This window comes from Phalacrocorax carbo, chromosome 2, assembly GCF_963921805.1.
Source record: "Phalacrocorax carbo chromosome 2, bPhaCar2.1, whole genome shotgun sequence".
Classification (NCBI taxonomy): Eukaryota; Metazoa; Chordata; class Aves; order Suliformes; family Phalacrocoracidae; genus Phalacrocorax; species Phalacrocorax carbo.
Window position 1 is genome coordinate 52771627 of NC_087514.1, and position 13986 is coordinate 52785612.

The 13986-nt window shown below is 44.1% G+C and overlaps 1 protein-coding gene and 1 long non-coding RNA gene across 11 annotated transcripts in view; one reads left to right on the forward strand and one right to left on the reverse strand.

Moving 5' to 3' along the window:
• GREB1L (GREB1 like retinoic acid receptor coactivator) overlaps nucleotides 1–2095 on the reverse strand; it is a 140663-nt gene extending 138568 nt beyond the window's left edge. For 8 of the 9 annotated variants that reach the window (XM_064442904.1, XM_064442902.1, XM_064442900.1 and 5 more), the window contains exon 1: nucleotides 1976–2067. The gene's annotated coding sequence lies outside the window, so the exon portion shown is untranslated. The other variant, XM_064442898.1, reaches the window with a different exon arrangement.
• Nucleotides 2096–2260: 165 nt separating this feature from the next.
• On the forward strand, nucleotides 2261–13445 carry LOC135311935 (uncharacterized). 2 transcript variants are annotated; one of them, XR_010371491.1, is made up of 2 exons: nucleotides 2261–2311; nucleotides 11349–13445. It is a non-coding gene; the product is annotated as an uncharacterized LOC135311935 (long non-coding RNA). The 2 variants fall into 2 exon arrangements; XR_010371492.1 differs by lacking the exon at nucleotides 2261–2311 and adding an exon at nucleotides 2330–3010.
• The last annotated feature ends 541 nt before the right edge of the window (nucleotides 13446–13986 follow it).

Sequence of the window (13986 nt, forward strand, 5' to 3'; positions counted from 1 at the left end):
TTCTGGAGCATGCTGTTGAAAAATACTTGAGAGTACATGAGAAAAAAGTATGCATACATTCAAAATACGTTCAAATACGTTCAAAAAGTGTTAAGACAAGGAATAAATAAACATTTCTCAGCAGCTCTGAGAATCCTCACACTATCATTATTCCTTTAAAAGAGGTATTTAAAAAGTTAATCCACCAGCTCCATAAGTGCTTTTGTCCTAGCCACAAGCAAATACTTCAGGATAAGTTTTAATATTTTTCAAAGAACTTTTGTTAATCCCACTAGTGCATACGTAATAAGCTTTTCTATCAATGGAAGACCCATCCTTGTTTTTCTTTAGAGGGCATACCCCTTAACAAAATCCAAACTTCAGTGTGCATTACAGTATTTAGAAGCACAGAAAGCTTTAGCTGTCCTCTCAGAGGTCACATATATAACTATATCTGCAACTGAAATACACACCTACTTGCTTCACTCTCGGCTCTGAACAACAGCAATAATTGTAAAAAAACCCCGCAACATTATGCTTCAGTTATTCCTAGTCAGGAAATAAGACATACTTTATTCTTCCACAGCCTTTTATTTCAATCTTTTAAAAAGCCCTTTGTAAGAAAGTATCCACGAAGTATGAAGCATATGAAATATTATTTCAGTAATACTTAAAACGCCATTCAGTGGAGAAGGTGTAAGAGTCACCAATTGAAAGAAAGGGGAATGAAGTTATGTAAAAAAGGTCACACCTTCAGTGTATTTAAAGCAAACATACTGACAAGCCGCAGACGCGGGAAATATTTTTCCAGCAGGTACCTTAAAAAGTCTCCTGCACTTTAAACACATCTGACCATTGATAATTCTTAAATTTCAGAATACGGGTAAATATTTGCAGGCTTGGGCCCTAAACAAACAGCAACCCTTGGCCCATCCTCTGGGTTGGCCGAAATCCTATGGTTTAAAGTTTTCACGTTCGGGAGGTTTCAGGGCAGCCGGGGGAGCGCCGGGGTGGAGGGGCCGAGCCCGGCGGTACCTCACCGCTGTCCGGGGCGGGCGGCGGGGCGCCCCCTCAGGAACCTGTCAGCTGCCTTGCACGGCCGGCCCGGGTCCCTCGGAGGCGCTTTCCGCCCCCCCGCCCCCCCACCCCCCCCGCCCCCCCGCCTTTACTTCCCGGCACCAAACAAGTCCCGTCGATCGGCCGTCACCAGGGTGAAGGGAATCACCGAGGGGCCGCCTGTGACAGGACTCGCGACGGCAGCCTGCCCCCGGTGCCCGGCCCGTCCGGCGCTGCCCGTCGGGTTGCCTGGCCGCCCGGGGACACCACCGCCTCTCCACGACAGGGACAGACCCCCCCCTCTGGGACGGAGACCCGGCGACCTGTCCTCCCCTCCTCAAAACCCACCTGCACATGTCCAGAAATGCCCCCCAAACAACGCCTCCCCGCTCCGCCCGCCCCCAAGGCCGACCACCGCCGGCGCTCCCCCCTTCAGGCGAAGCCTCCCCCGGACGCGGAGGGGCGAGGCAGCCGAGCCCCCTGCCGGCGGCCGCCCGCATGGCAGCGCGGGGCGGGGGAGCCCGCCGCCCGCCCGCTCTCCAGCAGAACCACCTGCACCCCCCGCGCCCGCCTCCCCCCTGCTCCCCCGGGCTTTGCCGCCCGCACGCTTTGCTTCCACAGCCTCCCGGACAGGGCTCTCCCGCCTTGTCCCGCCTTGCCCCATCGGAGCGGTGTCATCTCTTCCCCCTCCCCGGTCCAAAAGGACGGTAACAAAGAGCTGGAGCCCAGACGGGGGAGGGCACCGGCGGCTCACCAGTGACACCGGCCGCGCCACCGGCAGCCCGCAGCCCCCCGCGGCTGCCCCCGCTCTGCGGGGTGACTGACACTGAGCGCAGCGCCGCCGCCCTCCTGCCACCGCCCCGACCCGCTACCTTTGTGCCCTCCCCAGAAACCGGCGAGAAAGCGAAGTCGAGCCCCGCGCCCCCCAGCGCTCCCTTACCTTGCTGGGCAGGGAGAGAAGAAGTTGAAGCGCTCTCCTTCCACCCCCCCTCACTTTTTTTTTTTTTTTTTAATTATTTTTTATCCCCCTCCACTCACACCGAGCAACTGCGCCCGGCAGTCCCGCCCGGCGCCCACGGTGCCACCGTCTCCCTCCGGGTCTCGGTCTCTCTCTCTCCCCGGCGGGAGGAGGGGAGGGAGGGGAGGCGAGGGGAGGAGAATGGGGCGGACCCGCAGGTGCCGCCCCTCCTGCTCTGACAGCGGGGAGGGAGAGGGGTCGGGGGGGCGGCGGGCGAGGGGACCGGGGCGGTGGCGGCGGCGGGGGAGCCGCGCTCAGGTGAGGGGGTGTCCAGCGGGCGGTGGGTCTGAGGAAGGGCCTCCCCGTGCCGGGCCAGGCCCCAGGACGGCGGGGCTGGGACGGGGGGTGGCCGCGTCCTGCCGGGGACTGAGGTGATGGGTCGGGAAGGGGCGCTGGGATGGGCGCGGGTTAGCGGAGAAGACAGGCGGAGGGCAGTCAGGCCCGGGACATGGCGGCCGAGGCTCGCTGAGGAGGGGGCGAGCTGGCGTGCTTCCAGCGTGGGAGGGAAGGGACGAGGCCCTGCACGGAGCGGAGCCAAGGAGGGAGCTGGGAAGCGTCAAAACCCTGTCAGAAATCCGGCGTGGCTCGGTGGCCGGGGGAGGCAGAAGATGGCACTGGGGGTCCGTGAGAGGCGGCCCTGCGGTGTTGGCCAGTCACGGCTGTGGACAGAGTTTAAAGTCGGAAGGGTCACTCGTGTTTTGTTTTGGGTTTAGTTAGCAGTGGAGCTAGTCCGAGGGCGGTGAAGTAACAGCTGAAGGGGCTTAACGTGCTAGGAGGATGCTGGAGAGAGACTAGGGAAGGGCACTGTGAGCGTACTTGTGTCAGAGATTAAACTGAAGAGGGCTCAAGGCAAGGCGGGTGGAGATCAGGGGATCCGAGTGCGTTGGAGGGGATGGAAACAGAAGGATCTGGAACATTAACAGCTGTAAATGCAGCCCAAGTCTGTGTGGGGAAGCGGTGGGTTAGGATTCTTAGTGTGCGTAAAGATGAAGGTTGGACTTAGCAGGAGAGTGGTGGGAAGGAGACTAGAAATACAGCAGGGTGCTCTGAGGGATTGAACTGGGGAAAAATGATTTTGCATTTTCTTCCTTTTACCTTTGATTAAGCTACAGCAATAACCATCTTTTTTTCACTTTTCGCTTTTCAAAGGGCATATTTCTTGAGAGCCTTTCAAAAGCCTTTTTATTCTCTTGGACCATAGCACTCAATCTTCTGCAGCATCCTATCTTTCTGCTTCAACAGCTGAGAAAAAAGTGATAGTGACAAAAAAAGTGGTGGTGGTGTTTGTTTTCTTTGACAGGAACCTGCTGCTGTGTGACATTGAGAAAAAGATGTCCAGTACTTCTCTCACATCCTTTTCTTTTGTATTTGCTAGTTAAAATACAAAGTTCCAGCATCCTAGTGAGTGTTGTCATTACCAGTGATAATGAGACTTTCCATCAGAAAGTGGAAGGGAAAAAACTGTCCCTACCTCTTGGAGAAAGCCGAGATGGCACAGCAGTGGTGTGGCACTGCAGTAATGCTGCTCGGCCCAGAAATGAGAAGGGGAGGTCTGTCTAATAGATAACGTAGAAGGTTTTGAACATTCAACAAAGTTAGCCTTTTTCTGCATTAACCATGCTCTTTCTGATAGACATTAAGGAGGTTTTCAGTATCAGTTCAGAAGCTATTGGTTCACTAAAGTTTGGTTTACTTTAATCTGAGCAATGCTTTTTGATGGCATGCTGATTTTCACTTCATTTCATTGAATGCAGTGTGAAAGTATAGTGATGGGTGCATGTATCTGTGTAGATAAGTTAGAGACCAAAGGTTGGGGAATATGGTTCTGCAGTCTTCATAGTGAACTTGCCAGGAAAGAATCTTCAAGCCACCTCAGATTATGCAACACATACGTACAAAATAGATAAATCGCTGCTTTTTATGCATCCATGTGAATTTATATTTCTGGATACACACTTTTTTCCTGCCAGCTTTTTTGGTAGGAAGCACCAAAGGAAGTTGGTTTCGTACCAACTTCTTTGGCACTTCTTTGTAGTACTTTGGTACTTCTTAGCTCATGGCCATAGCTGTGAGCTGCAGAACTTTCTCACATATATGTCACAGTTGTTCTCAAAAACAAGGTACCTCCCAAATAAATCTTTGCAACTAGTTTGTTCGTTGGCTACTTTGATTCTGAGGTTATGTGATTTTTATGTGAATAGCTAAATCAGTTGGCTTTGACAGGACTAGTCACATACTTGAATTGCTTAGAGCTGGGATTCAGCTGTGGATTACCTGAAGACACGCTACCTCCATTAGCCTAACTGTAGTGGTATCTGTGAATTTATAAAGTTGTTAATAATATCACCCTTAACAATCGATAGCTAAAAATTTAGTTGAAGCAGAATTTAAGAGACTTTGGCAAGTCAGATCAGGCTTTAGGATCAAGTCCTAAAGCTTTGCCATTTTGTCCGTTCTAAGTTGTACACTTAATTTTTCTGGAAACTTTGAAGTAGATAGCTGCAAAAGAGATTTAGGCTGCCATTGTAATACGTCTGCTTGTATGGTGTGTATGTCAACTGTGCTGTTCATACTCTGCAAAATGTAATGGAATTAAGCAATATCAGTGTCAGTCCCTTGAGATGATATTGCCATGTGACCCTGTACAGATTTAGGCAGTGAGTTTATTACTACTATTAAAAGTTCATGAGAGATTTGAAAGCACATCAAGGTACCTGTAGAAGCCCTGCTACAGCATATGATTGTTCTAACTTAGATACTGAATTACATCTGAATTGATCCCAGTAATTGCAGTCGAGATTTCCCTTGACATTTCAAACCTTTTAATTTTACTTAGAGGTATCTACTGAATGACTGAGAATTATTCTTGTAGCTTCGGTACAGTAACTCCTGTCTTATTTGGACTTATTTTTGTTTTGCCTTTTTGAAAAGGAAGAAACATTCCTTACATGTTTTCTTCTAACTTTCTATTTTGCCTATCAACATTTACAGCTTGTAGGGTGGTTTCATCTGTACCATCTGTGGGCCATATTGCACATCAGATGGCAGGATAAAATCTGTAACAGGAACGTTTTGCGACATAAGTGTCTTTCAGGTTTTGAAGCCATGATATTAGCAACACAAATGTGCGGAGCCACTCATGTATCTGAAACAGAAGACACAGAATGCCAAAGCAGCTGCTGGAGTGAAATAAAGGAGAGACCACACAGTTTGGGAGACATACAGGCATTGAGAACAAAAGAACGTTTTAGGGAACCAGAAAGTGCAGCTTCAAGCAGTGAGAAATTGGAGTCAATCATTAGGAATTATTGACAGCAGATATGCAGTCACACATCAATTAGAGGCTCGCTTTGGGAAGCAAGGTCAATTAATACTGAGGTAAAGAGGCAGCATCAAAAAAGCACCTGGTTTAGCAAGCAGCATTTTCTAATCCCCAACTAGGCAACATAGAAGAAAATTGTCATTTATGGGTTGGGTTTTGGCCATTTTCATATTCACAGGGCAAGATACCATCACCAATACTATCTTCTGTTATAAAGGACTGTGTGGGAACATAATGTGGCACTACAGTCTGCGCAAAGATTGATGGGCCCCCAGTGGAACTATAGAGGTTGATAGGTATCCTTTAGTCCTGAGCCTTCATAATGGATTGCATTGCCCTCTGCCTTCAGGTGTTTCTTCATTTGCTTAATATTTTCTGTTCTGAGAGCAACAGGAATAAGAATTTTTTTTGGATGTAGTGTTCTAAATACTGTAGCTAGTAGGAATTGACAGTTCCCCTCTTCCTAACCATGAGGGCAAACTTCCCAACAGATTTCAACCTTTTTCCTGAAAGTGAAGGTCATCAGTTCATCTTAGATCATTCTCTGAACTAGAGCTTGTATTTGTATTTGTCATGCCTGTTACATTTAAATATTCACTGATAGCTTGATGTATCCAACCTCAGAAATTAGGTTTCAAAAAAACATAAACAAATAAATAACTAGCCATGTAAGGGATCTCTCTGCTTTAATTTCTTGTTATTTGTGAACTATCGATTTCATACACACTAAAATGAGTATTTTCTACCCTGGAAATATTAGTATTAATGTTTTTGTTTTTTTATCTAGCCTACCAAACCTTTGATATTAAAACTTTGCCTGAATGAAGTGACTGAATTCCTCAGACATGGTCTTGCCATTGTTAAAAGCCAATTGTAAACTTTGCTTTGACTTCCTTTGTTGGGGCTAAAGCAAATCCCACCATCCTGATGGGTGATTCTGGTAGGGACCTTCTAAAGAACTTTCATCTTTCTGCATGAATCACCAATGGTCTTTTATGATCCATTATACCTTTTTCCCTTTATTGTGATGTGAATTTTTCTTTCCCTAGTTGTAACACTGTAAAGTTGTACTGGGTCTATTTAACATTGTGGCATCTATGAATGAGCACTATCCAAACACTTAAGAGCTATTCCCTAAAAAAGGTTTATTTTAAATGGATGAAATAGGTGGATAGGATGAAACAGGAAGCAGTGCTGGAGACGGGGAGCTGAAGTATGTAAAATTAAATGTTTTTAATGTAGACACTCTGAGGGCAGAGCTAGGAACTGAATCCAGATCTGAAGCTCAGACACTGCTTCCAATGTCATCATACCTAAGGTTTCTTATTTCTATACTTTTACTGAAATGTTCTTAATAGACATATTTTGGCCTCAGTGGTTTTAGCATTAATATTTAGCGCACCTCCTACAAAAAATAAAAATTGATTGTGCAAAGTAAGATGAAAGAGAGAGTTTCTTACAACTAATAAGAACATACTTGCTTTATCTCTCCATTACTCATTCCATAGAAATTGAGCACCTAATCATCAGGCTTTCCTGGAAGTTCAGCAGTAGCACACAGTCAGTGGCGTACATATACTTTCTATTCCTTCTTGGTTTTGATTGGGTTTTTCAGAATGACCACTGTTACAAGATAATCATTTCACAAAAAGAAACAGATGGTTGTATAAAAGTCGTGGAGCTGATCGCTAGAATCTCAGTTGCCCTGACTGTAGAAACTACAGCCAGATTCTCTTTTTTTAGAACTTTCCATGAAGTACTTGGTATTGCAGTGTCAGCTCTTGTTTACAGGTTGGCAACTGTACCCCATCTGCCATGCAACAAACAGTAAAATGCCTTTTCCTTTGCTAAGAAGCATGCCCTTAACAACAGCAGACTCTATGCTATCAAAAGGGAAAATGCATTACCCTGCCTAAATCAAAGGTGTTCTTTGAACAGGAAGAACTTTTGGCACCTGTATAACTGTGCTGCATGAGAGAGTCTGTAACTGTTTTTCTCTTCATAATTTTCTAAGTGATTTGTGTAATTCAATTTTGTTTCAGATAAGGTAGTGCAAAAAACCCTTTGTAGTACTATCAGCTACTGTGAAAAAGTAAGTTCTGTGTTAAGGAAAACTCTGTAAGCCAGCATTTGTCAAAGTGAGACTCTACATAGTTTTTGTGGGTTTTTTTTCCTTGTATAAATTTTGATTTCTTAATTCACTTTCAAGACTGACTAATCCTTCAGAGGAATCCTTTTTAGCAACTAATGTGTGTATTACTTTAGACCGTGGCTGACTGAAATGAATCATGCGGTGTGAATTTGCGTTTTACGATTCAGCCTGGTTTTTACACACCATGGAATTAGCACAGTGCATTTTGACCTCTTTCAATGAGAAGATACGTTCTGATTTTTCCTTATACAATACAATGTTATTAGTACTCTGTCATTTTTAAAGGGAAAATTAAAAGCATGGTAACTGATTGCTTTAAATCATTCAAGAAGAGTTTTCTGATTGTAGCTGGATTTGTTCACTTTAACTAGATTATAAAGAATTTCCATGTATCTTTGAAAGCGTGGGTAAGATGCTCATGAGGTGTGTAGATCTGAGGACTTTTTTTCCCCCAGGGATATCTAGATACAGGTTAGTCTTTTGTTCATCAGGAGATACTATGAAAAATAATTTTGCCATGGCTACTTAGATAATTGTGTGTAATAAAAAGGCATACTACCTTCTGTTTAAATGTTTTCAAAGTGCAAGACCATATGAAAAACAACTTCAACAAGATGGAAAAATATGCATAGTACTAACTATTTTATATGATACTGAGCTATACTCTGGCTCTTTCACCATCCCCTGGGTTGCCTCCTTAGAGACACCACTGAAACTTGGATCCATTACCCCAAAACGACGTCTCCATTGCCAAACACATGATCTAATCAAACTATTTTATAGCCTAGAGTGAAATAATCCTTTTAAATAGGGCTTACTTACAGAGGAGTTAGTCTTGCCTAACTTCAAGTTGTCTAAAACTTGAGCTGTAATCTATCTTTATTTATAGGCAGTGAAAATAACTTGGCAACTCCAGCAGGCAGTTTCATCTTGTTCTTAACGCCTCGAAAAGGCAACCCCTCTCCCCTCATTCTCCTCATTGACTTTTGAAAGAGGTTAGAGACCTAGGTTAGACTGCACACCCATACGCCACCAATGCTGGGTGAATGCAGCCCCTTACCTTGTGGACACCCAGTCACTGGCCACAGGGATACAAAAAAATCCCATCCGCTGCTCGCCATTTGACATGTGCAACAGAACCACTCGCAGGCATTTTAAGTCCCCTGGCTTGTTAGTCATACACAGGAAATGGACAAGTGGCAGTTTCGTATAAGCAATTAAATTTACAGCTTAGGAAGGTGGGCTTTTCATGGCACTGACATGGTTCGATGAGTGAAACTCAATGGTAAAGATTTTTTAAATTCCAGATTTGCAGTATTTCCTTGTAGCTGTTACCAGTAAGAGCAGTGAATCTCACAAAAGTCAGTATCTCATTGCTGGCTGATGTTGGGGTATTAGAATAAACAGTGGCAGTGAGTTCACCTGCTACTTTATTTTTGCTAGCTTTTATTAAGTAGTTGTTTGGCCTTCATAAGAGGTGCCGCTCATGAACTAACAAGAACATTAACGATAACAGAGAAAATGGCCCCGAATCCATACTGGAGTATGGAAATTTGGTACTTTAAAGGTGAAAAACAGACATCTCACCATTACAGTACCCATGGCCTTAATGTAATGTTTGTAGTGCAAGGCATTTTTAGTGTTTTAAAAATTGCTTTACATTTTTCACTACCTAGAATCTATGGAGGTTTATCTATCTAGGGTATCAAACTTTCTTCTTGGCTTGTGATTTTGTTTTGGTTTTGCCAGAAAGTCATAGACATGTTTGAGCTTTTGGGGTTTTTACATATGGAAAATATTTTTGAGGTGAGCTGGGTAAGACTGCACAAGCCCTAACCATTCTTGGTTTTTGTCAGTTGCCTTTACACAGGCAAAATTCCTACTTAAAGAAGCTTAAATTCCCCAGGCTTGTGTAGCTGCCAGAACTAACAGTTACTCCCCTCCCAGTCTTGCTACCAGGTCCACACACATCATGGTAGGCTAGACTTTATCCTAATGAAACGCTTAGCTGCTAAGTGAAGTTAGCCCAGCATTCACTATATCTTAACAGGCTCAAGTGTTGTCAACAGCAGATCTCTTGCTTTGTCTTGTGGAGGCAAAACCCCTAGCCTATAGAGCTGTCTATTCCCATATTTATAAACTCCCCATCTTCTCCAAAAGAATTTACAGAGGTATGTGAATGCAGAGACGGCTTGGCTCAGTTCTCTCGAAGCACAGAAAGAAAGGTAGGTGTGTGCTGTGGGGTGCAACCTGCCAGCTGGCTTTTCCACAGCAAAAGTTTCCCACAGAGTCTCAGAAACATGTCTAAGAGCCACCACGCCTCTCTTGGGCAGCTTCTAGTGTCTTGGTGTTGAGCTGTTTTAACCTGCACTCTGCAGGTGTGCAGACACAGAATATTTTAGCTACTCATCTCCCAGCTGTTTCGTTTGTTTCTCAAAGAAAAAAAAAACAAGTTAAATGCTTCAGGATCTATATGCCTACAAACCTCCTTGCAAAAATAAATCTGTATATGGGTTATAATGTATTAATTACAAATACTTTTGTCTAACTATCCCTCTTCTTTCTCTGTGTGTATCATTCCTGGGTGATTAATTTAGGTTAATGCCTTGTAAAGCTACTGGTTTTAATACTGAGTTATATTCATCTGGGTGTCAGGGAAGTCGATTGTTTTGTCAAGGTTAGTAGCGTTTGCTGTCTTTCACTATATTACCACCTCTCAGGCACATGGTACTACCAAATGCACAGTGAGTTATGTTTGCTAACAACTTGCTCTACAGCTTTTGCATTTCTGTGGGTCTTCTGGTGGCATCAGTGAAAGGGAATCAGTGGAGGGTCCCTGCTTGCATTTTGAAAGCAATCTGGGCTGGGATTTGGACTTGGGTTGGTCTGTAGGGAAGGCTGCTGCTGCACTAACTCCCTGCATCGCCTTGGAACCTGCAACAGCCAATATATAGCCTCCAGTCCCAGCTCGGACAGCATTGCATTCTCATGACTGCAACATGAGGTTTCGGGTCGTGTTTTATTTACATATTGGGGTTTTTGTACAGGTTTCACGGTACCTCCTGCCAGTTAAACAGACAGGATTGTGTTTGCTCTGAGGAGGGAAGGAAACCTGCCTGCTTGCACTGGTGGTTAGAAAGAGTTGCAAAACCAGCTGCTGTCCAGTCAGCCAAAAAGAGGAAGAAAATCCTGAGGGCTACAAAACCTGGACTCATTAATGCTGTGGGTTATTTTTAACATGAAAATAGTTAATCTCTATTCATTTCCATTATTATTTTTTTATTATATAGAATGGTCCATGTCCCAGCAGCTCCAGAGAAAGGGTAGGTCCAGGTTATGCAAAACAAAACCCTCTGGGTTTTCTAGTTTGTTTACAAGAGTTTTTGTTCATCTGAAGTAATAAAAAGCTAGCTAAGTTTTTCACTGTGTTCACTCTGACACTTAACAATCTATGAACTTGAAACAAAATATCAGACCACATAAACTGGACTTCTGCCTCCAGAGCAGTACTGTTTTCAGATCAGTAATCCTACATGTACAGTATCTCCGCCCTCCTTTGCTTTCTTTTTTTTTTGTTTGGTTTTGGTTTTGGTGTTTTTTTCTTGTTTTCCCTTAGGCCTTCAGGAAGGATTTTTCTTATAGGTAAATTCAGCTTTATGTAACATTTTGTAGCTGAAAGTCAGAAGATTCCTCTTAGGTTTTGTCATCCCAAAATTAAAACAAGGCATACCTCTGTCTGGCTCTGCAGGAACCCCTTCGAGGGACCACGTGAGAGTAACACTTCTCCTAATGTACCAAATGTGCTGTGTGGTGTCTTACAGATGGTGGTTCTAGCTGTGGTGGGAACTTTTAGTGTTGCAAGACATCTATACTCCTGGTGCTTGGGTCCTCTCTACATCTGCCGTGATCATCAGCATCAGGAACTTGAACTTATGCAAAGGGAAACTTGAAAATCACAAGACTTTGAGCTTTCCACTTCCCAATGAAGTTGAGGGTGGGAGGAAAAGCCTGTCACTTGTGAATGGAAGACTTGAGGAGGGAGTCCAGTGCTATCAGCAAGTCAGAGCTGAAAGCAGACAGATATTAGGAGTAGTTTATAAAATCACTCAAGAGTTGCTAGTAGAGAGGGAATCAGAAATTACTAAAATTGGCATGAGAAGATGGACGTGAAATGGAGATGGGTAAACACAATGATTATTAAACTACTGGTTGGAACAGAGTCTGCTTTGACTTCCTCAAACACTTTGGTCAACTACCTGGTCATTTAACTGCCCGCTGACTGGGAGAACAATATTCCTGCTCAAATCTTATCTAGTTTCACTGGAGATGAGTTGCTGAGCAACCAGTTAGACCAAGAGCACGCTGAAGAATGTAAATGCCACCTCTCTGCAAAGAAGTTTGTCCTTCATCGTATTGCCATCAAGTATACTACCTTCTCCTGTAAACACCAGTTGACACTTGCCTATCAGGGATCAAGAAGGGAAATTCCACCACGACATTAGGGAAAAAAGTCCTTTCAAGCACTGGTTGCCCAGAGGGACTGAGGAATCTCCATCCTTGGGCATTATTTACAACTTGACTGCCAAAGACCCTGAGCGGCATGGGCTAAATTGGCTCCATTCTGAGCAGGGGGCTGGAGCAGGTGCTCTTCAGGGGTCCCTTTTTAATATCACCAGTAAGCACTGCGTACTGTCTCGGTAAAAAAGAATGGACATTTTTAGGTACTTTTAACTTCCCAGTAATGTAGGATGTGCTGCTGTAGCTAACATGAAAAAAATAATGCTGTGGTGAGGTGTTCAGATGCAGGTAGCTTGCATACACATAAACCTGCACGCAGGGACACGTGCAAGCGTTGAGGTTAGCTGCTCTGTGGGAAAGCAGTCCAACAGCAAAATAGGAGGGTAGAGGGAGGGGTGCTTGAGGTTAAAAAAACCCTTGGAAAAAGCATGAATTTTTGTTCTTGCCAGATTTCATTTCCAAGATGCTTGAATTGAGCCCCTGTAGCAAACTAAGCAACGGTCCTGAATTAATGGGAGGTAATATAACCAGCATTGAGAGCTGGTTGCACAACTCCTGTACACGCTAAACCATCTCTTTCTGCACTTCCTTTCCAAGAAGTGCCAGAGGGATGAAATAAATTCTCTCTCCCGAATAGGGGAAAGTCCGTCAAGCCAGCTAGTCTGGTGTTTTCAGAAGTCCAGTAAAAGACATGGTCTTGCATGTGTCCTCAGAAATGTATAAGGTTTTCCATATTCAAGATAACTATGCTAGGGGACATAATTTTGTCCTCAGTCACAGGGGAGAAGCCTGCAAACCTTGACCTCAAAGGTACTTACTTCCATCTGTGAGAAAATTTCAGTTTTATTGAATGGTTTCAGTTCCAGGAAAGTGATCCCTGATAACTACCAGAAATCAATCCTTCAGATCTAAAAGCGCTGCTTTCACAAATTTTATTATGTTGATCGCTGTGTTACACCATTTTCTTGCCTATGAGTGAAGTCCCTGGAGCATTAGGAGCTGCTTCTCACGTGCTCTCAGTCTAACACAGCAAAATGACACCGACTTCCCCCACTAATGTGGCAACATCCTCCCTGACCCGAGCCTAGGAGAGCTAGACCCAGCATTTCAGCCTAATGGCAGGATTAGTACCAAATTCCAAGATACTGTAACTTCATTGGCCCAACTCAAGACTCCCCTGCCTGTACCTCTAATGATTACATTACCCCTTTCTGTTCAGCTGCCATGCCCCTCTTTTCCAAGTCTTTTCCAGAGCCACTGCTTCGAAGTATAGTTTCCCATCTTACTATTGTGGCCTTCATTCTCTGTTTTTTAGATATATAGCTTCATGTTTACCTGTAATAAATATGTTATATTGTTTGCTTTCTGTATACCACCTGATTACATCAGTGACCTATTTTCATTTCTGTTCCCCTGCTCTGTTGCAATATAATGAGTTTATGTTTTCTTCTGCATCACAGATCAAGATGGAAAATGGCCAGGAGACATTCCAGGTGGAGCTCCACTAGTTAACACCCCTGAGTGATGAATGATACCAAACAATGATTGTTTAGCATTGAGACTGAGTTAACCACTGGGTTTTGAACTATCTGGTATATTAATTTGCTATAAGCCCTCAACCAAAGAACTGTGCAAAACTAAAGCCTCATGCTTTATAGTAGCTTTATATGAAGATAACTCTATGAATTAAGGTCTTACTCTTCTGAAAAAGGTACCAGATTGTCTCAGCAAAATCTACTTTCTGTAAACCCATGTCAGTAGGCATAAATAACGTCCTTACTTTTATTTTGGCATTTATTAATGTGGTCATTTTGGGCAGCATATTTCAGGCTATGGACTTCCATCAGGCCCATCACCAGAAGAATTCAGGCAACGTCAGGCTATGCTGAATGGAAGTTCCCAGCCTGAATTGTCTGGGTTGTTCTGTGTACCTTTCAAAAC